The following is a 10036-nucleotide window of genomic DNA, read 5'->3' as shown; positions in this document are numbered from 1 at the left end:
GACTGATCATCCGATGAAACAGTTTCAAGCAAGATGGATGAGTGAGGCCAGGAGGGATTTGCACACACAAGGATGCAGAAATATCAAATTCTGGAAATGTATGAGCGGGTGTCAATGTTGTAAATGAGGGCTTCAGAGATGTGGAAATGGGATTTTTTGAGTAATGTTAAAGGAACAAAACAGAGAGCACGATTAAATCTGTCATCTTCGTGTTGTCACGCTTGTATTAGTGAGTTCCACAAGGATCATTTCTCGAGACACAATGGCTGAGATGATGAGATCATGTGTGACGTTTGTTGATGGTGCAATGTTTAGTTGAACTGTAAAAGACAAGGAGAACATAGGAACGCTGAGAAGAGGAAAGACAGGTTCAGTGAATGAATGAGCATAAGAGGTGCAATATAATATAGAGAAATGTTTGGCATTGTTCATTCTTGGTTAGATTTCAAGTCGTCGATAAACTTAACATCATTGAAAACCAAAGGTTAGCAACAAGAAACATTTTTGTCCATTGAGCGCTAGTAGATTCCATTATTCTGTTGAAACCTTTACTCGTCCCTGACCCTTCTCAATTTGATGAATTCAGTCCTGGGTTTGCAATATTCCAATTCCTCATCATTGTACCCTTGCTGCCCAGTTATCATTCTGATGAATAGTTGCTGCATTCAAATGGACATGGACTGTCAAATCCCCAGTATTTTCTTTTTGCTTTGATTTTCCCTATATGTTATGAGATTTGAAGATGTGTACTGTTCCTTTAAGAGAGAACGAAAGTTGTTTGGCAGTGAGAGTTTGCAGGCAACTGTCTTGTGACTGAATAGTAGTCTCAGAGTGTACTGGGAAATTGATAATATGTAATAATTGGTTGCTGTGTTCCCAACAGTTTGAGTTTCAACAATCAATTCCAAGTATGCCCCAGAGTACTAAAATACAATCTTATTGGATTTTACTGTTTTGACAATATCGAATCAATGAGATGGCCTGATGTTTGGTGTCTATAAAAAATAGACATTTTGAATGCCAGAGAGAGAGAGAGAGAGACAGACAGACAGACAGACAGAGACTGCTATTCAAAACACTATCTATCAAAGGTACCTTTTTTAAATGAAACGTCTTTGGAACAAAATCCCGAAGTTGACCAGGGAGATGTGCAGCTGAAAGAACACAGATGTTGATGATAACCGCAGCTGTCTGATTTTGAAATGTAAGTTGCCATATGATTAATGATGGTTTTCATTGGATCAGCATGTTGTTATAGAGTGAGAGGTAGATAACAAGCATTTACGAGAAAGGAATTTAAGAGTTGAAAATAGTTGTTTAATGTTCACTTTGAGTGCTAAAGGATTAATTGATATTTTTCTTTATGTAGTGGAAGTGAATTCGCTGTCACTCATGCTTTGACAAATTACGAGGCGAGGTGACATTTTTTGCGTGTTCAGACAATAGACAATAGGTGCAGGAGAAGGCCAGTCGGCCCTTCCAGCCAGCATCACCATTAATGATGATCATGGCTGACCACCCACAATCAGTATCCTTTTCCTGCTTTGTCTACCATTCATTCTTTTATCTTTGGATTGATTATCAGAAGAGATCACCGCTGTGTTGTAACAGTTTGAGTGCTTGTTCAGGATTTGGACCAGTTTAGACAGATACAGTTTGAGATTTGGACAGAGTTGAACATATTTGGTTTACAAAAGATCGCTGCAGATTTAAACAGTTGCCGATTCGTGTCCTCGGTCTTCAAATATAACGTAGGTGAGACAATTTGTTTAATTTTACTTCATTGTAGTTAGTTTCATTAAAAGTGAGAGAAGAGGCTGAAGAGGTATTGGGGTTTGCAGAAGATTTCCAAATTTGACAAGAAATTTTAGAAAAGAGAAAAGACCATGCTTTTAGAATGAGTGAAGAGTTTGGAATTTCGTTTGACCAAGGACAAAAGTAAAACTGACATTGTAAGGTAGTTACTCAAACATTTGGGGGTGTCAGAGAAACAGAGATGTACAGTAAACTTAGAAATAAAAACATTACAATTGAGGGAAATGGAACTAGAACATAAGCAAACTGCGAAAGCAAAAAACGTAAGAGAGAGAGAGAAAGAAAATAGGTGGAACAGAAACAGAGAGAGAGGGGAAAAAGAAATAGAGAGAGGGTTCTTGGCTCAGCAAAGAGATACAGAAGAAAGGGAAAGAAATAAAGAGAGAAAGGAAAAGGAAAATGAGAGGGAATTTGAACGTCAGAAGTTGTGACATCGTTAGCAAAGGTAACAGGATGGAGACGTAGACATAGGGCAGTGATATTCAAATACGTTAAAATTGCTTAATTTTGATAAGAAGAAAGTCGAAACCTTCTTTATTTCTTTTTTAAAATTGGCTCGGCAGATGGAGTGGTCAGAGTACTTGTGGGTAATGCTGGTTCAGACTAAGCTGGTGGGCAAAACTAGTGACATATTTCCAGCAGGTCAGTTGAGGGGGCAAGAGATTATGAAAATGTCAAACAGGCTATTTTGAGTGCTGATGAATTGGTGCCAGAAGTGTATAGACAGCGGTTCAGAAACATAACGAAGGAACTACTTCATACTTATGTCGAGAACGAAAAACGTAAACATGGTAATTTTGACAGATGGGTGTGAGCCTTCAAAATAGTTAAGACCTATGTGACTCTATGACAGATTATTTTGCTGGAGGAGTCTAAAAATTCACTTCCATAGATGATCAGAATTCAAGTTCATTAGCAGAAAATCCAGGAATTGAGAAGAGCAGCAGAAATGGCAGATGAATAAATATGGTGCTTAAGACACGATTCAGCTTCTGGCGATAATTTCATCCTGTGAGGGGCAGAAGTTGGATGAAGGAGATATGATACTCTAACAAATAATACAGAACACTGGTAATTGTTTACCACATGTCGAAAAAAAAAGCGTAGAGGATGGAAAGTAGGTTAAAGGTCTCAGGTGTTTTCACTGTAATGGAGTAGAAAACACAACATTACAGTGCCACTGGATTCAGAGGGGCATTAGGTAAAGGTGTTCTCTCTGCGAGAAAGTGGGACATGTAAAATCACAGTGTTGGTCGTTAAAGAAAGGCACCATGGGAAAAGATATGTTAAAAGAAGCTAAGTCAATGTTATTAGTGAAAGTAGTAAAGGAAACCCAAGAAAAGTCTAGGAGCTGCAGGACTGGGGATGTAACAGTGAGAGTGAGTGACAGAGTGCTAGTTCCAGGAATCCAATTTGTTCTTGGGAATTTTTCAGCAGGGTCCAAGGTGGGAGTGACAACCCTTATTGTGGAAAATCCCAGCGAAGACAAGGGAACTGAGGAGTTAAGAGAAAAATACCCTGGTATTTTATCAGACTGTGCATAACAAGATCCCATTATCAGTAGTCACAGCATGAAACAAAAACTTAACAGAAAGAGCAAGGAGTTCAGGTTTAGTTAATAGACACCCTGTTTGATTTAATGCTTCAGGAGAAACCTGGACAGTTAGAGGGTCAGACAGAAGTGTTTAGTTGCGAAAGGCGAATGAACTTGCAACAGAAAGGAAGTCATGAATTGCTTACGCATACAACACTTTAAATCAAGTGTGTATCATCCTGAATTCCAGGGAAGTTTAGAAAGGTGGCATCAAAACCTGAAGGGCATGTTGAGAACATACGCTCAGGATTTACGGGCGGCACGGTGGTAGACGGGCGGCACGGTGGCACAGTGGTTAGCACTGCTGCCTCACAGCGCCTGTAGACCCGGGTTCAATTCCCGACTCAGGCGACTGACTGTCTGGAGTTTGCACGTTCTCCCCGTGTCTGCGTGGGTTTCCTCCGGGTGCTCCGGTTTCCTCCCACAGTCCAAAGATGTGCGGGTCAGGTGAATTGGCCAAGCTAGATTGCCCGTAGTGTTAGGTAAGGGGTAAATGTAGGGGTATGGGTGGGTTGCACTTCGGCGGGTCGGTGTGGACTTGTTGGGCCTGTTTCCACACTGTAAGTCTAATCTAATCTAATCTAATTACCCGAATGAATGGAATTAAGGTATCCTCTTCATATTATTTGTCATTAGAGATGCCCCGAATGGAATCTACTCACTTTGAGTTCACATACGGGCATGAAGTGAAAGACCTTTGAAAATAATTAAAGATAAATTGACAGGACAAATGCAAGAAATCTCACATTTGGATTACATATCGGAGTTGACGAAAAGATTACTTCGTGTAAGTGAATTAGCTAAACAGCATCTAAAGAGGGCACAACACAGAATGAAGCAGGTGGCAGATAAAAGCACTGAGATTCGCATGTGTTCCCATGGGGATGACATATTAGTATATTACCTGTGATAAGAGATCCCTTCGAAGACAGATTTAGTGGTTCCTATCAAATTGAGAACAAGTTGATTCAGGTGTACTGTCTGCTAAAGGTGGCAGATAGAAAAAAAACTGTATCGGATATGTCATGTAAATATGTTTACATATGTTGAAATGTTAATATAATAGGAGAAAGAACTGGAGAAACTAGTGTTAGTTATGCCCCAGAGTGAGAGAGAGGAATGAAATCCAAATGTTCTGGAATTTGATATGCCTCAGAATATATTAAACAGTAAGGTAGTCCTTGAGAGGTGCGATAGGTTAGCAAACGATCTGTCTCAGGAGCAAACAGCAGAGTTGAAAGTTTTTTTTTACAGCAGTATGAGGACATATACGCGAATAAGTAGAGAGGAGTAATGCTATTTTTACATGAGGTAGATGTCGGAAACGTTGTTCTAATAAAAAATCACCCCTATAAGCTTAATCCTTCTAAAGCCAGACAGGTCCAGAAGGAGGTGATGGCGATGCTCAATGAAGATATCATTGAAACGTGTCAGAGCGATTGTGTTAGCTCCCAACCTGACGGGATTCAACAATTTTGCGTGGACTATCCAAAGGTCAACGCTGTTATAAAATTAGGTTCATATTCAATAGCATGACATGGACGACAGTAGAGAGAAAGTTGGACAAGCCAGTTAAATCACCAATTTGGATTTACTGCGTGATTACTGGCAGGTGACGTTTCCAGAGATGGCGCAATACATTTCTGCATTTGAAACCCCAAATGCACTGTATCAATTCAAAGTGATGCCCTTTGGAATGAACGTACATCGTCAGCTACATTGCAGAGACTCATGAACAGAGTTGTAGCTCGGTTAATGAACTTTGTAGTCGATTGGGACAATGTAGTGATCGTTACAGAGTCCTCGAAAGATCATATGGTATAGTTGGTATAACTCTGAACGACTGTGAGAGCCGAAACTGGTTGAAAACTTAAACAAAACTGAGTTCGTGAAAGCAGTGGTGATGTTCTTCAGACATAACATCAGCCATGGAAGGTTAACCCCACGGAACATAAAGACAAAGGCCATCGAAGAATTTCCATGACCAACCTCGAAGAAAGACGTGTTTCGTTTTTTGTGGCTAAGTGGATTTTACTGGAAGTTTGGTGCAAGATTCAGCAGTATAGTGGCACTGTTAACAGATTTGCTGAGGAATAACACAATGTTTTGGTGGACAGAATAAGGCCAGGAGATACTTGACAATTTAAAAACAAGGTTAACTAACGTACCAGTTTTGGATACACCGAAATGTTTGAAACCCGTCAAAGTTGCCATCAATGCTCTTGACACAGCTTTTGGGGCTGTGCTGCTGCAGGAATGTGATGATGGAATCAAATTGCCGGTTGGTCACATTTCAAGAGACTCAGCACCCACCAAAGGAAATTCCCTACAATCAAAAAAAATATTGAGTTTGATACTGGCCTTATAACATTTTAATATTTAAGTCACGGACAATGTGTCAGAGACAGTTGTGTACACGGATCACAACCCTCTCACATTCTTGAAACGAACTAAAAACAAGGATATGAGACTATTTCATTGTAGTCTCATGTTACACACTCTTAATTTATAGATCATACATGTTAAGTTATCATAGATTTAACCATCAAACTATAGATGCGATTGAATACAGACCAAAGGAGTGTGTGTGTGCGAGCGGGCGTGCCTGCTTTTGTGCGTGTATATGTGTGTATGTATGTGAGTGTGTGTATATATAGGAGTTAATATAAGCTTAGATGAATTATTTTAAGTAAAGAATTAGAATCCCTACGGTGTGTAAATAAACCATATGTCCCAACAAGTTCACACTGACCCTGCAAATAGTTCATCACCCAGACCCACTCCCGGACAGATATTACTCGACATTTCTTCTAACGAGTGCAGCAAGCCTACACACCCCTAAGCAGTATGGGCAATTTAGCAGACACCACTATAGGTAAAGATACCACCATCACGCCAATGTTTCTGAAACAGATTCTAAGTAATCAGTCCCAGTATTTGTGAGTAATTAATTTCCAGACACACATTTTACATCTTAAATAAATATCTTAAATATTTATTAGCTAACTAGATACCACTGTTTAAGAAGGGTGGTAAGGACAAGCCAGGGAACTAAAGACCAGTGAGCCTGATGACGGTTTTGGGCAAGTTGTTAAAGGGAATCCTGAGGGACAGGATGTGCATGTATTTGCAAAGGTAAGGACTGAATAAGGATTGTCAACATTGTTTTGTGCGTTGTAGATCATGTCTCAGAAACGTCATTGAGTTTTCTTTTTGAATAAGTAACAAAGAGGATTGATGAGGGTAGAAGGATGGACATGATCTATATGAATTTCAGTAAGGCGTTCGACAAGGTTCGTCATGGAGATTGGTTAGCAACGTTAGATATCATGGAATACAGGGTGAACTAGCCATTTTGGCACAGAACGGGCTTAAAGATAGAAGACAGAAGTTGGTGGTGGAGGGTTGGTGTTCAGACTGGAGGCCTCTGACCTATGGAATTCCACAAGGATCGGTCCTTGATCCACGAGTTATTGCCATTTACATGAATGTTTTGGATGTGAGCATAAGAGGTATATTAGTAAGTTTTCTGATGACACCAAAATTGGAGGTGTAGTGGACAGCGAAGAAGATTTCCTCAGATTACAACTCTATTTAATTCAGATGAAACAATGAAAGGAGGAGCAGCAGATGGAGTTTAATTTAGATAAATGCGAAATGCTGCATTTTGGAAAAGCAAATCTTAGCAGGACTTATACACCTAATGGTAAGATTCGAGGGAGTGTTGCTGAACAAAGAGATCTATGAGTGGGGGTTCATAGCTTTTTGAAAGTGGAGTCCCAAGTAGATAGGATAGTGCAGAAGGCGTTTGGTATGCTTTTCTTTATTGGTCAGAGTATTGAGTACAGGACTTGGGAGATCATGTTGCGGCTGTAGAGGATATTGGTTAGGCCACTGTTGGAACATTGTGTGTAATTTTGGTCTCATTCCTATCGGAAAGATGTTGTGAAACTTCAAATGGTCCAGAAAAGATTTGCAAGGATGTTGCCAGAGTTGGAGAACTTGAGCTATAGGTAGAGGTTGAATAGGCTGGCGTTGATTTCCCTGGATCGTCAGAAGTTTGTAACATCATGGCGGGCATGGATAGGATAAATAGACAAAGTATTTACCCTGGGGTGAGGGAGGCCAGAAGTAGAAGGCATAGGTTTAGAGTGAGAAGGAAAAATTGAAAAGAGACCTGACGTGGATTTTTTCACGCAGAGGGTGGTACGTGTTTGGAATGAGCTGCCAGAGGAAGTGGTGGAGGCTAGGACAATTGCAGCACTCAAAAGGCATTTGGGATGGGTGTATGAACAGGAAGTGTTTGGAAGGATATGGACCGGGTTTGGCAGGTGGTACTAGATTAGGTTGTGACATCTCGTCAGCATGAACAAGTTGCACCAAAGGGTCTGTTTCCAGTTTTACTCAGTGTTGGGAAAAGAATAATTGCCTTCCAATAAGCTATTGCTGAATGATCTCATTTCTTCAAATTTCCAAAAGTCAACATTTAGCCTTGTTCTCACTCTGTCCATTGATACCATTAGTGGCGTCACCGTTGCATTACCTCCCAGGGTCATACATCATCATCAAGATCAAATTAAAAGATGTTGGGTTTCGACAGTAACTATATCATTTAACACATAAGGGTCTCCTGAAAGTCAAACAGAAATTCTCTGTTAGGAACTATGGCGTTAAATCTGTGAGGCACGGGAAGGAAGTGTTTGATCCTGAAGTCTAGGATTCCGAAGCACAACATCTTAAGAGATCCAGAATGCGATTCTGCTGTTTTTCTCATTCACTCAGAGATTGCCTACTTCTCCTGTCCAGCTTCATTTCCCTCCGAACTAAGTTTGATCCCAGATTCCGAAACATCTAACAGGTCTGATTAAATATTCCCCAAGAACAGGAACATGTCTCCACAGCTGAGTAGCAATCCCCATCCAATTAAAGCAAAACAAAAGCAATATATACTGACCGCCGCAACCTGCAAAGCATTTCTAATAATTGAGACCTCCAAAGCACTTCCTCCTGGAACCAGTGTTACCAGCCACACGCTTTTCGGCCTAATGAGGACTCGGAGTCAACCATTGGTCCGCATTTAAATTTGTTGCCCGATTTGCTCATATCTAATTTCAGAAAACCATTGCTTTTTTTTTCTCCTGGTAATGATTGCCATGAGTTCAGGAGGCTGGACGTTATTGGATATGAAAACCCGAGGGAGACCTGGCTAATTCTAAAGAGTAAATGTCGGAGATATTGAGATGCTGAATATCTGACTCAGTGAAAGGTTACTGTCAAAGGCTATGCATTTGTAAATAACGGATTATTAATGACAGGATGCAAGACTCTGAAAGGTTATTTTGCCAACAAACATTTTTTGGTGTCAATGGGATCCAGGATGGCAGGCTCTTCTCTTTTGACACTTTCCCATTCGCACCGCTGTCACACCCGCAATCCACCCTTCTCCTGACGTTGTTCTGAAACATGCTTAAGCCTGGGTACTGTTGAGGCAATTTCCCATTCTGGACTCTGTCATGTGAGGGCTGATGATTCTGAAAGAGTCAGTCAGCAATTTTAGGTTTGTTCACCGTTGTCACGTGATGTTACCTCAGCATTCGCTTGAATTCATACAAAGGAAGCAACAACAAAAGAGTGGGCACAGGGAGTTCATGTCGATTTCAGTACAGCATCCATTGACAAGAATAATAGCTGGTGAGTCACATTTCAATGATAAGGGTCTGCAATGACTTCAACACTGGAGTGTATTCCTGGAATTCAGACCGATCCGAGGGAAGTAAAGTTTTCAGGAGAATAATGGAAAGCACTAGCATTGAGTGGATAGAAAGACATCTTGTTGCCTCGTTGTTTAGGGCAAGGAAAAACATCGAGAAATTTATTGAGGTCTGAAGTCTTTCCAAGGCTGAAGTGAAGGCGGAATGCCTCAGATTTCTCCATTATATGTTGCTCAGGCTACGCCTTCCTCAATCACACTGAACTCGACCTTCCTCGTTTCAGCATTTCCATGTCTTCTTTCTCTTTTACTGGGTCACCTGACGATGTGTGTTATCCACAAACATAATACACGAACATAAAAATGAAATGTTGTTCCCACTTCCTGTTTTTCCAACTTTACCAGTCCTCACACGAAGGCATATTTCCACATCACAACAGGACTTAGTGATGTTAATTGATCAGCATTCAAACATTTCAGGGAGTTCACAATTCGGCATCTTTCTGTGTTTAAGTCCCTCCTGGTCTCACCTCCACATCTCCCTTTAAACGATTCCATCATGTCATGAGTCAGTTATGCTAGGTTTCTTCACTGCACATGTGCAGTACACTGCAGGGAACAGTGAATGAATCATCCATGTCTGCTGCTACACAGCTCCTGTATGCCTCAGAGTCAGCTCTGCAATATGTCCAATGCACTTTCATTCTGCTAAGTAGATCCGTATTGATTGGAGATTATGTAACCATTGAGGATCAAACTCAATTAAGGAGAAAATGAAGCTGGCCACCGGATACAGAAAATCTGTGAGTCAAAGAGAAATGCAACAGAAACGATTAGTGCCTCCATAAATCTGTTGTGCTTTAGAATCCTAGTCTCTAGGACCAAAAACTTCCCTCACGGACACCACAGATTCAGGG

The sequence above is a fragment of the Hemiscyllium ocellatum genome, chromosome 40, assembly GCF_020745735.1.
Source record: "Hemiscyllium ocellatum isolate sHemOce1 chromosome 40, sHemOce1.pat.X.cur, whole genome shotgun sequence".
NCBI classification, from domain to species: domain Eukaryota; kingdom Metazoa; phylum Chordata; class Chondrichthyes; order Orectolobiformes; family Hemiscylliidae; genus Hemiscyllium; species Hemiscyllium ocellatum.
The sequence above is the reverse complement of the archived record's forward strand: the minus strand, read 5'-3'. Positions refer to the sequence as shown.